Source organism: Balaenoptera borealis, assembly GCF_965194805.1.
Source record: "Balaenoptera borealis genome assembly, chromosome: 1".
Classification (NCBI taxonomy): Eukaryota; Metazoa; Chordata; class Mammalia; order Artiodactyla; family Balaenopteridae; genus Balaenoptera; species Balaenoptera borealis.
This window is the reverse complement of record NC_138860.1, coordinates 154509089-154527648: the sequence shown is the minus strand read 5'-3', so window position 1 is coordinate 154527648 and position 18560 is coordinate 154509089. Positions and strand designations below refer to the sequence as shown.

The window sequence follows — 18560 nt, the reverse complement described above, 5'->3', positions numbered from 1 at the left end:
AGTCTGCATCTTTATTCCCGTCTTGCCCTTAGGTTCTTCATGACGATTTTTTTTTTTTTTTTTACATTCCGTATATATGTGTTAGCATACTGTATTTGTTTTTCTCTTTCTGACTTACTTCACTCTGTATGACAGACTCTAGGTCCATCCACCTCACTACAAATAATTCAATTTCGTTTCTTTTTATGGCTGAGTAAATATTCCATTGTATATATGTGCCACATCTTCTTTATCAATTCATCTGTCGATGGACACTTAGGTTGCTTCCATGTCCTGGCTATTGTAAACAGAGCTGCAATGAACATTGTGGTACATGACACTTTCTGAATTATGGTTTTCTCAGGGTATATGCCCAGTAGTGGGATTGCTGGGTCGTATGGTAGTTATATTTTTAGTTTTTTAAGGAATGTCCATACTGTTCTCCATAGTGGCTGTATCAATTTACATTCCTACCAACAGTGCAAGAGGGTTCCCTTTTCTCCACACCCTCTCCAGCATTTATTGTCTGTAGATTTTTTGATGATGGCCATTCTGACTAGTGTGAGATGATATCTCATTGTAGTTTTGATTTACATTTCTCTAATGATTAATGATGTTGAGCATTCTTTCATGTGTTTGTTGGCAATCTGTATATCTTCTTTGGAGAAATGTCTATTTAGGTCTTCTGCCCATTTTTGGATTGGGTTTTTTGCTTATTTGATATTGAGCTGCATGAGCTGCTTGTAAATTTTGGAGATTAATCCTTTGTCAGTTGCTTCATTTGCAAATATTTTCTCCCATTCTGTGGATTGTCTTTTCATCTTGTTTATGGTTTCCTGGGCTGTGCAAAAGCTTTTCAGTTTCATTAGGTCCCATTTGTTTATTTTTGTTTTTATTTCCATTACTCTAGGAGGTGGGTCAAAAAGGATCTTGCTGTGATTTATGTCATAGAGTGTTCTGCCTATGTTCCTCTAAGAGTTTGATGGTGTCTGGCCTTACATTTAGGTCTTTAATCCATTTTGAGTTTATTTTATTTTATTTTATTTTATTTTTGAGTTTATTTTTGTGTATGGTGTTAGGGAGTGTTCTAATTTCATTCTTTTACATGTAGCTGTCCAGTTTTCCCAACACCACTTATTGAAGAGGCTGTCTTTTCTCCATTGTATATTCTTGCCTCCTTTATTAAAGATAAGGTGACCATATGTGTGTGGGTTTATTTCTAGGGTTTCTATCCTGTTCCATTGATCTATATTTCTGTTTTTGTACCAGTACCATATTGTCTTGATTACTGTAGCTTTGTAGTATAGTCTGAAGTCAGGGAGCCTGATTCTTCCATCTTCTTTTTTCTTTCTCAAGATTGCTTTGGCTATTCGGGGTCTTTTGTGTTTCCATACAAATTGTGAAAGTTTTTGTTCTAGTTCTGTGAAAAATGGCATTGGTAGTTTGATAAGGATTGCATTGAATCTGTAGATTGCTTTGGGTAGTATAATCATTTTCACAATGTTGATTCTTCCAATCCAAAAACATGCTATATCTCTCCATCTATTTGTGTCATGTTTAATTTCTTTCATCAGTGTCTTATAATTTTCTGCATACAGGTCTTTTGTCTCCTTAGGTAAGTTTATTCCTAGGTATTATATTCTTTCTGTTGCAATGGTAAATGAGAGAGTTTTCTAAATTTCATTTTCAGATTTTTCATCATTAGTGTATAGGAATGCAAGAGATTTCTGTGCAATAACTTTGTATCCTGTAACTTTACCAAATTCATTGATTAGCTCTAGTAGTTTTCTGGTAGCTTCTTTAGGAGTTTCTATGTATACTATCATGTCATCTGCAAACAGTGACAGCTTTACTTCTTCTTTTCCGATTTGGATTCCTTTTATTATTTTTTGTTCTCTGATTGCTATGGCTAAAACTTCCAAAACTATGTTGAATAATAGTGGTGAGAGTGGGCAACCTTGTCTTGTTGCTGATCTTAGTGGAAATGGTTTCAGTTTTTCACCATCGAGGACGATGTTAGCTGTGAGTTTGTCGTATATGGCCTTTATTATGTTGACGTAAGTTCCCTCTATGCCTACTTTCTGCAGGGCTTTTATCATAAATGGGTGTTGAATTTTGTCAAAAGCTTTCTCTGCATCTATTGAGATGATCATATGGTTTTTCTCCTTCAATTTGTTAATATGGTGTATTACATTGTTTGATTTGCCTATATTGAAGAATCCTTGCATTCCTGGGATAAACCCCACTTGATCATGGTGTATGATCCTTTTAATGTGCTGTTGGATTCTGTTTGCTAGTATTTTGTTGAGGATTTTTGCATCTATGTTCATCAGTGATATTGGCCTGTAGTTTTCGTTCTTTGTGACATCTTTGTCTGGTTTTGGTATCAGGGTAATGGTGACCTCGTAAAATGAGTTTGAGAGTGTTCCGCCCTCTGCTATATTTTGGAAGAGTTTGAGACGGATGGGTGTTAGCTCTTATCTAAATGTTTGATAGAATTCGCCTGTGAAGTCATCTGGTCCTGGACTTTTGTTGGTTGGAAGATTTTAAATCACAGTTTCAATTTCAGTGCGAGTGATTGGTCTGTTCATATTTTCTATTTCTTCCTGGTTCAGTCTCGGAAGGCTGTGCATTTCTAAGAATTTGTCCATTTTTTCCAGGTTGTCCATTTTATTGGCATACAGTTGCTTGTAGTAATCTCTCATGATCCTTTGTATTTCTGCAGTGTCAGTTGTTACTTCTCCTTTTTCATTTCTAATTCTATTGATTTGAGTCTTCTCCTTTTTTTTCCTTGATGAGTCTGGCTTATGGTTTATCAATTTTTTTAATCTTCTCAAAGAACCAGGTTTTAGTTTTATTGATCTTTGCTATCATTTCCTTCATTTCTTTTTCATTTATTCTTGAACTTATCTTTATGATTTCTTTCCTTCTGCTAACTTTGGGGTGTTTTTGTTCTTCTTTCTCTAATTGCTTTAGGTGTAAGGTTAGGTTGTTTATTTGAGATGTTTCTTGTTTCTTAAGGTAGGGTTGTATTGCTATGAACTTCCCTCTTAGAACTGCTCTTGCTGCATTCCATAGGTTTTGGGTCATCATGTTTCATTGTCATTTGTTTCTAGGTATTTTTTGATTTCCCCTTTGATTTCTTCAGTGACCTCTTGGTTAGTAAGTAGTGTATTGTTTAGCCTTCATGTGTTTGTATTTTTTACAGATATTTTTCCTGGATTGATATCTAGTCTCATAGCGTTGTGGTCAGAAAAGATACTTGATATGATTTCAATTTCCTTAAATTTACCAAGGCTTGATTTGTAACCCAAGATATGATCTATCCTGGACAATGTTCCATGAGCACTTGAGAAAAATGTGTATTCTGTTGATTTTGGATGGAATGTCCTATAAATATCAATCAAGTCTATCTTGTTTAATGAATCATTTAAAGCTTGTGTTTCCTTACTTATTTTCATTTTGGTTGATCTGTCCATTGGTGAAAGCGTGGTGTTAAAGTCCCCTATTATGATTGTGTAACTGCCGATTTCCCCTTTTATGGCTGTTAGCATTTGTCTTATATATTTAGGTGCTCCTATGTTGGGTGCATAAATATTTAGAATTGTTGTATCTTCTTCTTGGATTGATCCCTTGATCATTATGTAGTGTCCTTCTTTGTCTTTTGTAATAGTCTTTGTTTTAAAGTCTATTTTGTCTGATATGACAATTGCTACTCCACCTTTCTTTTGATTTCCATTTGCATGGAATATCTTTTTCCATCCCCTCACTTTCAGTCTGTATCTGTCTCTAGGTCTGAAGTGGGTCTCTTGTAGACAGCATAGATACGGTCTTGTTTTTGAATCCATTCAGCCAGTCTATGTCTTTTGGTTGGAGCATTTAATCTATCTACATCTAAGTAATTATCGATATGTATGTTCCTATTACCATTTTCTTAATTGTTTTGGGTTTGTTATTGTAGGTCTTTTCCTTCCCTTGTGTTTCCTGCCTAGAGAAATTCCTTTAGCATTTGTTGTAAAGATGGTTTGGTGGTGCTGTATTCTCTTAGCTTTTGCTTGACTGTAAAGGTTTTAATTTCTCCATCAAATCTGAATGAGATCCTTGCTGGGTAGAGTAATCTTGGTTGTAGGTTTTGCCCTTTCATCACTTTAAATATGTCCTGCTACTCCCTTCTTGCTTGCAGAGTTTCTGCTGAAAGATCAGCTGTTAACCTTATGGGGATTCCCTTGTATGTTATTTGCTGTATTTCCCTTGCTTCTTTTAATATTTTTTCTTTGTATTTAATTTTTGATAGTTTGATTAATATGTGTCTTGGAGTGTTTCTCCTTCTATTTATCCTGTATGGGACTCTCTGTGCTCCCTGGACTTGATTAACTACTTACTTTCCCATGTTAGGGAAGTTTTCAACTATAATCTCTTCAAATATTTTCTCAGTCCCTTTGTTTTTCTCTTCTTCTTCTGGGACCCCTATAATTCAAATGTTGGTGCATTTCATGTTGTCCCAGAGGTCTCTGAGACTGTCCTCAATTCTTTTCATTCTTTTTTCTTTATTCTGGGCTGCAGTAGTTATTTCCACTATTTTATCTTCCAGGTCATTTATCCGTTCTTCTGCCTCAGTTATTCTGCTATTGATCCCTTCTAGAGAATTTTTAATTTCATTTATTGTGTTGTTCATCATTGTTTCTTTGCTCTTTAGTTCTTCTAGGTCCTTGTTAAACGGTTCTTGTATTTTCTCCATTCTATTTCCAAGATTTTGGATCATCTTTACTATCATTATTCTGAATTCTTTTTCAGGTAGACTGCCTAATTCCTCTTCATTTGTTAGGTCTGGTGAGTTTTTACCTTGCTCCTTCATCTGCTGTGTGTTTCTCTGTCTTCTCATTTTGCTTCACTTACTGTGTTTGGGGTCTCCTTTTCGCAGGCTATAGGTTCGTAGTTCCCGTTGTTTTTGGTGTCAGCCCCCAGTGGCTAAGGTTGGTTCAGTGGGTTGTGTAGGCTTACTGTTGGAGGGGACTAGTGCCTGTATTCTGGTGGATGAGGCTGGATGTTGTCTTTCTGGTGGGCAGGTCCACGTCTGGTGGTGTGTTTTGGGGTGTCTGTGACCTTATTATGGTTTTAGGCAGCCTCTCTGCTAATGGGTGGGGTTTTGTTCCTGTCTTGCTAGTTGTTTGGCATAGGGTGTCCAGCACTGTAGCTTGCTGGTCGTTGAGTGGAGTTGGGTCCTGGCGTTGAGATGGAGAACTCTTGGAGATTTTCGCTATTTGATATTATGTGGAGCTGCAAGGTCTCTGGTGGACCAATGTCCTGAACTTGGCTCTCCCACCTCAGAGGCAGAGCCCTGATGCCTGGCTGGAGCACCAAGAGCCTATCATCCACACTGCTTGGAATAAAAGGGAGAAAGAAAGAAAGAAAGAGAGAGACAGAGAGAGAGAGAGAGAGAAAGAAGAAAGAAAGAAAGAAAGAAAGAAAGAAAGAAAGAAAGAAAGAGATAAAATAAAATAAGAGAAAATAAAATGAAATAAAATAAAGTTATTAAAATTAAAAAAAATATTTAAAAAATTTGAAAAATAATAAAAAGAAAGAAAGAAAGAAGAGAGCAACCATACCAAAAAACAAATCCACCAATGATAACAAGCGCTAAAAACTATACTAAAAAAAAAAAAAAATCTGACAGAAACTTAGGACAAATGGTAAAAGCAAAGCTATACAGACAAAATGACACACAGAAGCATACACATACACACTCACAAAAGGAGAAAAAGGGAAAAAAAAAAATATATCATTGCTCCCAAAGTCCACCTCCTCAATTTGGGATGATTCGTTGTCTATTCAGGTATTCCACAGATGCAGGGTACATCAAGCTGATTGTGGAGATTTAATCCGCTGCTCCTGATGCTGCTGGGAGAGATTTCCCTTTCTCTTCTTTGTTCGCACAGCTCCCGGGGTTCAGCTTTGGATTTGGACCCGCCTCTGCGTGTAGGTCGCCTGAGGGCGTCTGTTCTTTGCTCAGACAGGACGGGGTTAAAGTTGCAGCTGCTTCGGGGGCTCTGGCTCACTCAGGCGGGGGTTGGGGGGGAGGGAAGGATACGGATGTGGGGCGAGCCTGTGGCAGCAGAGGCCAGCGTGACGTTGCACCAGCCTGAGGCACGCCGTGCGTTCTCCCAGGGAAGTTGTCCCTGGATCACGGGACCCTGGCAGTGCCGGGCTGCACAGGCTCCCGGGAGGGGCGGTGTGGAGAGTGACCTGTGCTCGCACACAGGCTTCTTGGTGGCGGCAGCAGCAGCCTTAGCGTCTCATGCCCGTCTCTGGGGTCCGCGCTGGTAGCCGCGACTCGCGCCCGTCTCTGCAGCTCGTTTAGGCGGCGCTCTGAATCCCCTCTCCTTGCGCACCAGGAAACAAAGAAGCAAGAAAAAGTCTCTTGCCTCTTCGGCAGCGCCAGACATTTTCCTGGACTCCCTCCTGGCTAGCCGTGGCGCACTAGCCCCTTCAGGCTGTGTTCACGCCACCAACCCCAGTCCTCTCCCTGCGATCCGACTGAAGCCCGAGCCTCAGCTCCCAGCCCCCGCCCGCCCCGGCGGGTGAGCAGACTAGCCTCTCGGGTTGGTGAGTGCTACTCAGCACCGATCCTCTGTGCGGGAATCTCTCCGCTTTGCCCTCCGCACCCCTGTGGCTGCGCTCTCCTCCGCGTCTCCGAACCTCCCCCCCTCCGCCCCCCGCAGTCCCCGCCCGCGAAGGGGCTTCCTAGTGTGTGGAAACCTTTCCTCCTTCACAGCTCCCTCCCACTGGTGCAGGTCCCGTCCCTCTTCTTTTGTCTCTGTTTTTTCTTTTTTCTTTTGCCCTACCCAGGTACGTGGGGAGTTTCTTGCCTTTTGGGAGGTCTGAGGTCTTCTGCCAGCGTTCAGTTAGTGTTCTATAGGAGCAGTTCCACGTGTAGATGTACTTCTGATGTATCTGTGGGGAGGAAGGTGATCTCCACGTCTTACTCTTTGGCCATCTTGAAGTCTGCCCCAGTATATATTTTTGTTTTTCACTAATCAGTCAATGGCATTTTAAGAAAGAAAATTAAGAGAGATGAAAGTGTCTTTAAATTTATCCACATATTTACTATTTCTAGAACTTTTCTCCTCTGATAGTTTGGAATTTACATCTGGTGTAATATTCCTTCATCCTGAAAACTTCACATTACATTTATGGTAGTGCAGAAATGCAGGCAAAAAATTCTCTCTGTGTTTATTTTTCTGAAGATTTTTGACTTACATTTTAATTTGATACAGAATTTAAGGCTGACTTTTTTTCTCTTGAAACCTGTTTCTCATTCCATATTGTTGGACCTTATTTTACTTCTACTGAGAAGTCAGTAGTGATTCTTATCTTTTGTCCCCTGTATCTAACATGTCTCATTTCTCTGGCTACTTTTAGTTTTAAACAATTTAATCATGAATGCCTTGGAGTGTTTTCCTTCATATCAATATTTCTCCTGCTTCCAGAGATGTCAAATACCTTATTTTTTCATTGTTGAAATGATTCTTACCTGGACTTCTCCCAGCCTTCTTCTTACAAACAAACTGTCAGAAACATTCTCTTTCATGTCTCCATGGGCACTTGCAAAAGAGTTTCTTTGAGGTATATAGCCAAATATGTCCTTAGTATGTCGTAAATACGTAAATCCTTAATTTAATGACGAGTTAAGAGATCCCAGAAAAGATGGGTTATTTTCATTTCCGCATTCCATGGATGTTAGCTCCCACTGTCCCAATCCTCATCAGTACTCAGTGTTATCCATCTTCTTAATTTTGCTCATCTGATCGGTAAGAAGTTTTATCTCTTTTTTCTTATATTTGTATTTATCTGATTACTAGCAAGATTATGAATTTCTTCATACAGGTTTAGATATTCGGATCTACCCTTTGTAGATTCCTTATTTACACAATTTAACAAATTATTTATCACATTTTCTGTCTTTTTCCTCTGTGATTTACAGGTATTCCTGTGTAGGTATTAATCCCTTAATATCATTAGGCTTTGAAAATATCTTCCCATCATGTCAGACATCTGCTGTCTTTGTCTATAGTGCCCTTAATTTAGCATAGATACTTAAGGTTGTCAAATTAATTTTCCCCATACAGTTTATACTTTGGGGTCTTATTAAGAAATCCTTTGTGCTCCAATGTCACAAAGACATTATCCTGAGTTTTTATTTGTATGTTTTTTTCCCATAGAGTAAGCCAGTTTTCCTCAAGAACCCCTCCTTTTCAACTAATATGTGATTCCACCCGTTTTTAGTCAGGACTTTGGCAAGGAACACAAGGCAGATTCAGATGACATTCTGAAGAAAATCAGATGAAGAAAACGTTTATTTAAGAATGATTGGTCATTTTCACAATGTTGATTCTTAAAACCAAAGAGCATGGTATATCTCTCCATCTGCTTGTATCTTTCATCAATATCTTATAGTTTTCTGCATACAGGTCTTTTGTCTCCTTAGGTAGGTTTATTCCTAGGCATTTTATTCTTTTGGTTGCAGTGGTAAATGGGAGTGTTTCCTTAATTTCTCTTTCAGATTTTTCTTCGTTAGTGTATAGGAATGCAAGAGATTTCTGTGCATTAATTTTGTATCCTGCTGCTTTATCAAATTCATTGATTAGCTCTAGTAGCTTTCTGGTAGCATCTTTAGGATTCTCTATGTATAGTATCATGTAATCTGCAAACACTGACAGTTTTACTTCTTCTTTTCTGATTTGGATTCCTTTTATTTCTTTTTCTCCTCTGATTGCTGTGGCTAAAACTTCCAAAACTATGTTGAATAATAGTGGTGAGAGTGGACAACCTTGTCTTGTTCCTGATCTTAGAGGAAATGGTTTCAGTTTTTCACCACTGAGAATGATGTTGGCTGTGGGTTTGTCATATATGGCCTTTATTATGTTGAGGTAGGTTCCCTCTATGCCTACTTTCTGGAGAGTTTTGATCATAAATGGGTGTTGAATTTTGTCAGAAGCTTTTTCTGCATCTTTGAGACTCTCATATGGTTTTTCTCCTTCAATTTGTGAATATGGTGTATCACATTGATGATTTGCATATATTGAAGAATCCTTGCATTCCTGGGATAAACCCCACTTGATCATGGTGTATGATCCTTTTAATGTGCTGTTGGATTCTGTTTGCTAGTATTTTGTTGAGGATTTTTACATCTATGTTCATCAGTGATATTGGCTTATAGTTTTCTTTTTTTGAGACATATTTGTCTGGTTTTGGTATCAGGGTGATGGTGACCTCGTAAAATGAGTTTGGGAGTGTTCCTCCCTCTGCTTCATATTTTGGAAGAGTTTGAGAAGGATAGGTGTTAGCTCTTCTGTAATAGTTTGATAGAATTCGCCTGTGAAGCCATCTGGTCCTGGACTTTTGTTTGTTGGAAGATTTTTAATCACAGTTTCAATTTCAGTGTGAGTGATTGGTCTGTTCATATTTTCTATTTCTTCTTGATTCAGTCTTGGAAGGTTGTAGTTTTCTAAGAATTTGTCCATTTCTTCCAGGAAAAACTGGACAGCTACATGTAAAAGAATGAAATTAGAACACTTCCTAACACCATACACAAAGATAAACTCAAAATGGATTAAAGACCTAAATGTAAGGCCAGACACTTAAAACTCTTAGAGGAAAACATAGGCAGAACACTCTATGACACAAATCACAGCAAGATCCCATTTGACCCACCTCCTAGAGAAATGGAAATAGAAACAAAAATAAGCAGATGGGACCTAATGAAACTTAAAAGCTTTTTCACAGCAGAGGGAACCATAAACAAGATGAAAAGACAACCCTCAGAGTGGGAGAAAATATTTGCAAATGAAGCAACTGACAAAGATTAATCTCCAAAAGATACAAGCAGCTCAATATCAAAAAAACAAACAACCCAATCCAAAAATGGGCAGAAGACCTAAATAGACATTTCTCCAGAGAAGGTATACAGATTGCCAACAAACACATGAAAGGATGCTCAACATCACTCATCATTAGAGAAATGGAAATCAAAATTACAATGAGGTATCACCTCATACCAGTCAGAATGGCCATCATCAAAAAATCTAGAAACAATAAATGCTGGAGAGGGTGTGGAGAAAAGGGCACCATCATGCACTGTTGGTAGGAATGTAAATTGATACAGCCACTATGGAGAACAGTATGGGGGTTCCTTAAAAAATTAAAAATAGAACTACCATATGACCTAGCAATCCCCCTACTGGGCATATACACTGAGAAAACCATAATTCAAGAAGAGTCATGTACCACAATGTTCATTGCAGCACTATTTGCAATAGGCAGGACATGGAAGCAACCTAAGTGTCCATCGACAGACGAATGCACAAAGAAGATGTGGCACATACATACAATGGAATATTACTCAGCCATAAAAAGAAATGAAATTGAGTTATTTGTAGTGAGGTGGATGGACGTAGAGTGTGTCATACAGAGTGAAGTAAGTCAGAAAGAGAAAAACAATACTGTATGCTAACACATATGTATGGAACCTAAAAAAAATGTTTCTGATGAACCTAGGGGCAGGACAGGAATAAAGATGCAGATGTAGAGGATGGACTTGAGAACACGGGGAGCGGGAAGTGTAAGCTGGGACGAAGTGAGAGAGTAACATTGACATATATACACTACCAAATGTAAAACCGATAGCTAGTGGGAAGCTGCCGCATAGCACAGGGAGATCAACTAGGTGCTTTGTGGTGACCTAGAGGGGTGGGATAAGGAGTGTAGGAGGAAGGCGCAAGAGGGAGGGGATATGGGGATATATGTAAACATATAGCTGATTCACTTTGTTATACAGCAGAAACACAACAATGTAGAGATATTATATTCCAATAAAGATGTTAAAAAAAAGAAGGAAGAGTGATTGGAATTAAGTGAGCCAGCAAGATCCGCAAGGTCTGTCTACAGTGGGAACTTATCACTCCTCAGCATTAATGACAAAGGTTGAAAAAGAGTGTCGCCAGAGCCTTGGCGATCCAGAGCCCTGGGTGATGGGCCATGCACAAGAGCTATAGCTGTAGGGGGATGAGCCCGTTGACGAAGTGTGGCAACAAAACAGGAAGGGAGCAAGGAAAGAGATGCTTTGGCCTCTTTTTCTTCCCATCCTTCAGTCTTCCACTGATGACTCTCATAGGCCAGAAGAGAAGGGGCCCCAGGTGACAGACTTGGTAGAGGTCAGCCCTGCAAGCTACTGAATAAAGAAAAGAAGGAGAGAATGGATCTGAGGGGACAAATGGAGAAGACCTACATACACCACTTATATCAAATACCACATTTTTCTCGACTCTCTAATCTATTCCACTTGGATTTGTCTTTTTTACACCAATACTACTCTGTGTTTTTTTTCTTTTACTATGGCTTTATTATATATGTTAATATCTGGTACAGTGAATTTAAAACCCTTCTCTTTATTGTTTTATAATTATCTTAGTTATTAATAAATGTTAATTCTTCCACACAATTTTGAGATTAAACTACCCTATTGCTCCTAATATTCTGCTAGCATTGTATTAGAATTTTATGGTCTATATAGTAATATGAAGGCAAATTTTATCTTTAAAATGTTAATATTTTCCTCCTCCATGAACATGATATTGTTATCCAGTTGCTTAGGTTTAGAAAAATCTTCTTAAAATTCCAAAGAGATCTCACACATTTTTAAAGTTAACTTAATCTGGAGAAAAGTTGTACTATTTTTTCAAATTTATTTGTATTTGTCCATTTTCTTATTACTTTCCATGTAAATTATGTCATCCACCTTTGTTCACTTTTCTCCTTCCTTTCTCATACTTGTGCTACACTGACGGCTTTATTTTCTTATTGTGTTAGATAAAAACCTTTACTTATTTAGATTTAAAGGGAAAGATTACAAAGATTTTTTTCTCATTAAAATGTTTATGGAGATTTTTATTGATAGCCTTTATCAAGATAAGGAAGATCCTTCCTATTTCCATTTTCAGAGACTATAATCACAATATTCCTTGATATAATATTCTTAAGACATTACAGTGTAGTTTCTCCTTCATAGATAGTTTAAATTGATCCAGATTATATGCTACATAACAAACACTGTTTCATGCTTTACTTTCAAGGAGAGGCAAGTCAAGTTGAAACCTATTCTTGCTTGGGAATTGTTGATTCCTGATGGTAAAAATGAGTTTGAACAAGCAGTCCTACACACTGGGTGAAGTTGTCACCTTCACATTTCTCTTGTGAGGGGAAATTATATTAGGCTTGAAAAATAAGCAGTTGCATGCAGGCATCCACTGGGGTTCTTACAGAAGGCCCTGCTGGTTGCTGTGTGATGATAGCACATCTGCTAGTGGTTTCTGTGGCAGCAGGAACCCAGCTGATCCATGCATAGATCTACAAGGCATGTGGATGAGGTTCTTTCTGAAGGGCCTGGAGTCCTTCTTAGACCCGTGCTCTGTTCTCTGGGAACAAGTAAATGGGAAAATTTGAGATGCATTTATTTGTTCCATCTCTTTCATTACTCCTTTGCTTTGAGCTGCATAGAATGCTATCCAATGCCCTTGACCTTAGGTTCTTTTTATTCTGTCTGGGTTTTGTTTTGATTTGTTTTGTTTGTTTGTTTGTCTTTTTTGGGGGGAGGATGGGTGGTTTTTGCTCCTTTTTCACTTCTTTCCTTACAGAGCAGTTAGCTTTAGAAGTTAAGAAAAGTAATATGTAATATGTATGGTAGGTCTCTCTTACTTTAAAGAGTAGACTTCCTTCAACTTTCATTAGAAAGGAGGTAATAAACAAATAGTTATACGTGTGCCAAGTAGCAACAAGTATATGCTACTCATTCCTTTGGATTGATGATAATAGTAAAAAATATTGCCTATGTTCAAGATATCCCTAAAATAGAGTAAACTAATTGTTCCATTTCTAGATAGAGTAGAAGCCAAGATTATGCCCTAAGTAACTAAAATAACTCTGAGAATTTAAACAAAAATTTAATGAGTTGATTCATTTTATATATACATATGTGTATATATGTTTGTGTATACATATTAATATAAGTTTCATTACTTTATAAATCATGAATATAAATCTCCCACATATATAAGATATAATTTCAGTGATTTTTAGCCCATTTGTGTATGTTTAAGGGTGGGTGAGATACATTCAAAATACTGTATCTGGAAGGAATCTAGGTCTTTAAACAATTTTGGGAAGCTGGTTTACCATTCTTGAGATGCTTGCCTTTGGTCTTTCATCTTGTTTAAGAAAACTTTAAAGATAAATATTGAATTAGTATAAATATTATTTATAATATATTTGTATTATAAAGAATAACAATAAACTGAACAACCACGTAACTGCAACCCATTTAAGAAAAAAAGACATGTAAATTAAACGAGGTATAAGAAGACCGAAGTTGGTTTCCAAGGCTGGTGGGACAGCTTCATAAAGTTAAGGAACCAAGCTTCTTCTTTTTACTTGCTGCTCCATTTTCAGCCTCTTCCACTTCAAGTTCCGAGTTCTGTCTGAGGTATAGCCATAGGATGGCCTTCAGTCTGGCTCTAAGGAGGAAGGGAAGGTGTGCCTCCTGAATTTAGGGATTGAAGAAAATTCTTTACAGTTCTGTTTATATAGCATTTACCAGAAATCAGTCCTATAGTCTCACCTGGCTGCAAGGAATCTGAAAAGTGTAATCTTTGAGTTGTCCAAGTTATTCCATAAACACTGGATGTTCTTTCTAAGTAAGGAAGAAAGACAGAATTGTCTCTGTTAAGAGACAACTAGCAATTTGTATGGCAAGGAGTAATTAATATATTTTAGATATTGAGCCTTTTGAGCTCTAGTTGTTGTAAATGTCTTCTTCTTTATCAGGGCTTATCATTTTACTTTCTTTATAACGTCTTTAGATATAAACACTATTAAATTTAATGGAGTTGAATTTAACATTTGCCATTGACATTTTATTCATAGGAATAAAAGGAATTTGTTCATATTTCAATTTCATGAAGTTTGCTGATATAAAATGGTCTAACATTTGCATAGCTTTGGCTTTCACAAAGGATTAATCTTTGTTAATTTGATCCATTCGGGACACATTTGTGTGTGGTGTGAAGTGGAGATTCTAAGGCTCTGCTGAAGAGCTGATACAGGTGAGATAAATCTTGAATTCGGTCTTCATCAAGGAGTTTATTTAAATCTTTCTGAAGAATCGCTGTTAAGTGTTCACCTAGAAGTTGTTTTTCCACAGTAGCAATTAATGACTTTTGGGTGGTCTGATCTAAGTAAGTAATAAGTCTGTCTGCTTCTTCTTCTAGACGTTTGTTAACATGATGAAGATATTCAGGAACCTCTCTTTCCTGCATTAATTTTTGGCCTTCAGCTGCATAAAGTCGGTTAGTTTCTTCCACAAATGGTTGTTCAAAAGAATCCTGATAAATTTGCAAATCAGAGAGCATGCTTAAAAGGCTTCGGGGTAAACTTCCATCAATTGCTTCACTATTCTTTTCCCAAATGGAGGGTAGCATTGAATTTTGAAGAACGTAAGTCCTGTCCAGAAACAAAAAAATGTTCCTGATCATGATCATTTGTCTGCAATGGTTTTGCCAACATCCATCGATCTTCCTTAGAAAAAGAACACTATTCAATGAATCCTCTCTGAACTGATGAATTTGTGCTTTGATGTGATCTTCACAAATCTGTCTCAGCTGTTTGTACAAGTTTGCAGAAATCTTGTAAGAACAGAGATTTTCCACAGCCTGATAGAGTTCTTCTTAATTGTTCTTAATTGAAGTACTATTCTGGATTAGCTTCCACTGCTTTTTTCAGTTTCTGCCGTGTTTCATCTGTGTAGCTTTCTGGTAATTTAGGCTTATCTTTAAAGTTCTTGATCACTAACTTCTTTGCAGAGCCAGGCTTGCTGTTAGCAAAGCTAGAGACGGTGGTAGAAGATTTGGCTAGGCCATTTGCGTGATGCACCGAAGCCACAGAAGAGATTCATATACTCTTATTTTTAAGTTGCTGCTGCTGAGATGTTGCAGCAGTTGGTGAAGATGAGGAGGATTCCTCAGCCATCTTCGCATCAAACCCTACAAACTCCAGGGTGTCTTCAAAACGCAGCTTCTTCTGTATCGGTACGTGGCTGGGAGCAGCCACTGAAACCCCCAGGCAGGAGAAGGACGAGGTTGAAGGGGATGCTGAATCCCTGGGTTGTAAAGGCGTGGAAGAGGAGGGAGAGGTGGAATCAAGTCTTCTCTCTCGTTACTACTGTTACTGCCGCTACTGCTGCTGCTGCTGTTTAACTTTCTCTTCTCGGCAGAGGTGAGTGGTGGTGCTGGTATTACACCAGGGCGGAGCGGTGCTGGTGTTACCATCAGTGGCAGATCTGACCTCCTGAACAGCAGCAGCAGCAGCTGAGGGATTGGGGAGAAGAAAAACCTGTTGGAAACATGAAAATAGCGGGGTCAACAGGCAGACGAGCATCAAAAACCTACGTTTATATGCCTGCGTGCGTGTAGGAGAGAAGGTGGCAATGCTAGAGGGGGAAGGGAAGAAAGAGAGGAGAAACACAGAGGACGAGAAGGAAAGTGAAGGGGACGCCCCTTCACTTCACAACCGGGGGAATGGGAGGGTTTGGGAAGGAGGATAGGCTGACACCAGGAGTGAGCAGAACAAGGGGGGAGAGCGAATAAGGAGACAGACAGATAAACGGCCGTGCCGTCCCCGTCCCCTGCTTTTCCGTCTCTTTCCCCCCTTTCTGCAGGAGCAACTCAGTAAGTCTGTGAGGCTGCAGCTCCTCCTCCTTTTCTCCCTCTTGGCTTGTATGTTTAGGCTTCTTGTATTGTTCCAGTTTAGTTATTACCAATAATGTTATCAGGAAATTTATTGTATATATCTCTTGTGCATTTGTGCATACATTTCTATTGATTATGTTCCTAAAGTAGAATTGCTGGATCATAGGCTATGTTTATTTTCAACTCTAGTAGAAGATGCTAAAGTGCTTTCAAATATCATCCTACCACTGTACTCTCACCAGCCATGAACATGAGAAATGCCCTGTACACTGCATTACACCACATTACATCACATCCTCATCAAAACTTGGTATTGTCGGCCTTTTTTATGGTACCCATTCTAGTGAGTGTGATATTGCCTTGTGGTTTTAATATGCATTTTCCTGATTCTTAATGCGGGTTTCTACCTTTTCTTATCTTTACTGCTATTTGGGTATTTTCTATGCTGAGATTGTTCAAGTCTTTTAACTATTTTTCTTTCAGCATATCTACCTTAAAAATAATTTTTATAATTAAAATTTTGATATGAGCCCTTAATCAGTTGACGTTTTGCAAATATCTACCCCTACTCTTTGACGCTGCTTTCATCTATCACACTCTTTCCGAGTCCACTTATTTTTAAATGGATATATTAAATCACTGCAAGAGACACCTTACCTGTAACTTTTCTCTCCTTTAATACATTCTTTTATATTCTTGTATTGTAAAACACACATCTCAGAACAGATTTACACAGCTTATATTTTGCATTTATGCACTCCGTTTTCCAGCAGGTAAAATCTAGCATTTTATTTACTGACATATTTGAGATTCTTCATGAACCAGATGTTGCTTAACTGTTGAGTATATAAAACCAAATACATGTTCCTAATTCCAGCATGCTAATATGTATCTCCATACTTAAGCAGTGTTTTGTGTTGTTTTGTTTTTTCTCTGTTTAGGATCCCTAGGAAAAAGAGCCCGTGTCCAAATTATTACTAAATGTTTATTGGAGGAGGGTGGCAATTTAGGCAGCAAGAGTGAGGGGGGAAATTAGGAAATAAAGCAAGAAAGGACAGGCATTTATCTTCTTACTTCTTCTAATTTCTTGTATCTGACTGATTCAACTTTATCTGGCAGGCAGTTAACACACCATTCTGTCTGATATTTTTTACACACCGTTCTACCTGATTTTTTTTAATGCAAGCCCTCTGTTCAGCTGCTGGGGAATCTAGATCCCACCTCCCTGATGTGGCATTTCCTTTGAATGTGGAAGTAATGGGTGGAGCCAGAAGGTCCATGGATCCAGGCAGGTCAGACCCTGCCAATAACAGTGGGATTATGAATGTTTTGCTAAAGCTGGCTTGTCGCCCAGAGGAGAGGGCACACAAGTGTTCCCATTAAGAAATGAGATAACCTCAGCGGCAGTAGCCAGGTCTCTGAACTGAGCAAGTGGCTTAAGCCAAGATGCAGATGAGGCTAAGTGAGTGTGGGATATGCATATCTGGGTTCTGTACACCTTTTATGCTCTTGTCTACCACAGATGCCCTTCACAGTAGTAATCTCATGAAGACAATGAGCCACAGTAAAGGCACAGGAAGGAAAGAGGAAAAGACATAATCTCAGTGGGTCTGACATCTGTGGTTTGACTAAATCATTTAGTTGCACATCAAAGGGAATTTTCTCAAAAGACAGGATTTCAAAATTCTCTGTTTCTTTTTCTGAGTTACCATGATTCTTGCTGCCTGATCCCACAATTGCTATTTCATTTTCCAGGTGTGATGGAGCTGGCATTTTCTTACGTATCTGGATACTCAGTGGTCATTCTCCTCTTACAGGTGATAGTAATCACCTCAGGTAGGGATATCTACTTCTTTTTCATAGTGTGTCACATCTATAAAGAAAAATAGGGAAGGTAAATGACAGTGAAGAAACTGAGGAGGCTTCTTCACTGCTGTTCCTCAGATTCTACCCTTTCTGTTCTAGTTCTGAGGATAGAAATTAGTGTTAAAACAACCTATGATTATAAAATGTTATTTCAGTTTCTGTGTCTTTCTGAGCCCCAGCTCCGTGCTGCAATGTTGTGCCAAGGAGAAGGGACAGATACCTGGCTAACATCTACTCTCAGGAGACTCAAATTCTCACTGGCAAGTCATAATGATTAGATCCCTTATATTTAAGAACAAACCACGATCATTTATGTGATGATATGAATTATAAGTTTGGTAGGCCCTCAGATAAAGGAGAAGTTGGTGTGAGCTGGAGCTGTCCACAGATTTTTCTTAGAGCAATAGGCCTTAAGTCTGATAATTTGGATACCTTACAGTGAAAAGGATAAACACTCTTGACAGAGACAGGAATGAATTTGGCATAATCAAAAGGAGGAAAAACTAAGATTATGGGAGGAGCTTGTGATAGTTACCTATAACTTCATAGCAAATTATCCCCCAAATTAGTGATTTAAAGCAACCATTTTATTATATCTCACATCTGGTTGGGCAGGAATTCTGGCCAGTGCTCAGCTGCGTGACTCTTCTGTTCCACGTGACATAGACTGAGGTCTCTTGGTATATTCAGCTAGTGGGTGGAGTGTTCCAAAGGGCTCAAGGTGGCTTCATTCACATGTCTAGCACTTTGGTGGAGTAGGCTGGAAGGTTGGGATCCCCTGGGATTGTCAACTGACATGTTAACCCATGGCCTTTCTGTCATGATGGTCTCAGGGTTGTCAGACTTTGTATATCGCTGCTGACGGCTTCCAGAAAGAATGGTACAAAAAACAAACAAACAAACAAAAAAAAAAACAAATGA

At 38.6% G+C, this 18560-nt stretch overlaps 1 pseudogene across 1 annotated transcript in view; it reads left to right on the top strand.

The window, feature by feature from the left end:
* Positions 1–18560, top strand: part of LOC309620463 — a 60761-nt pseudogene that overhangs the window by 27802 nt on the left and 14399 nt on the right. Inside the window, exon 3 of the transcript XR_014249771.1 lies at positions 17529–17658. The product of XR_014249771.1 is annotated as an uncharacterized misc_RNA (transcript). The remainder of the gene's footprint in view (positions 1–17528; positions 17659–18560) is intronic.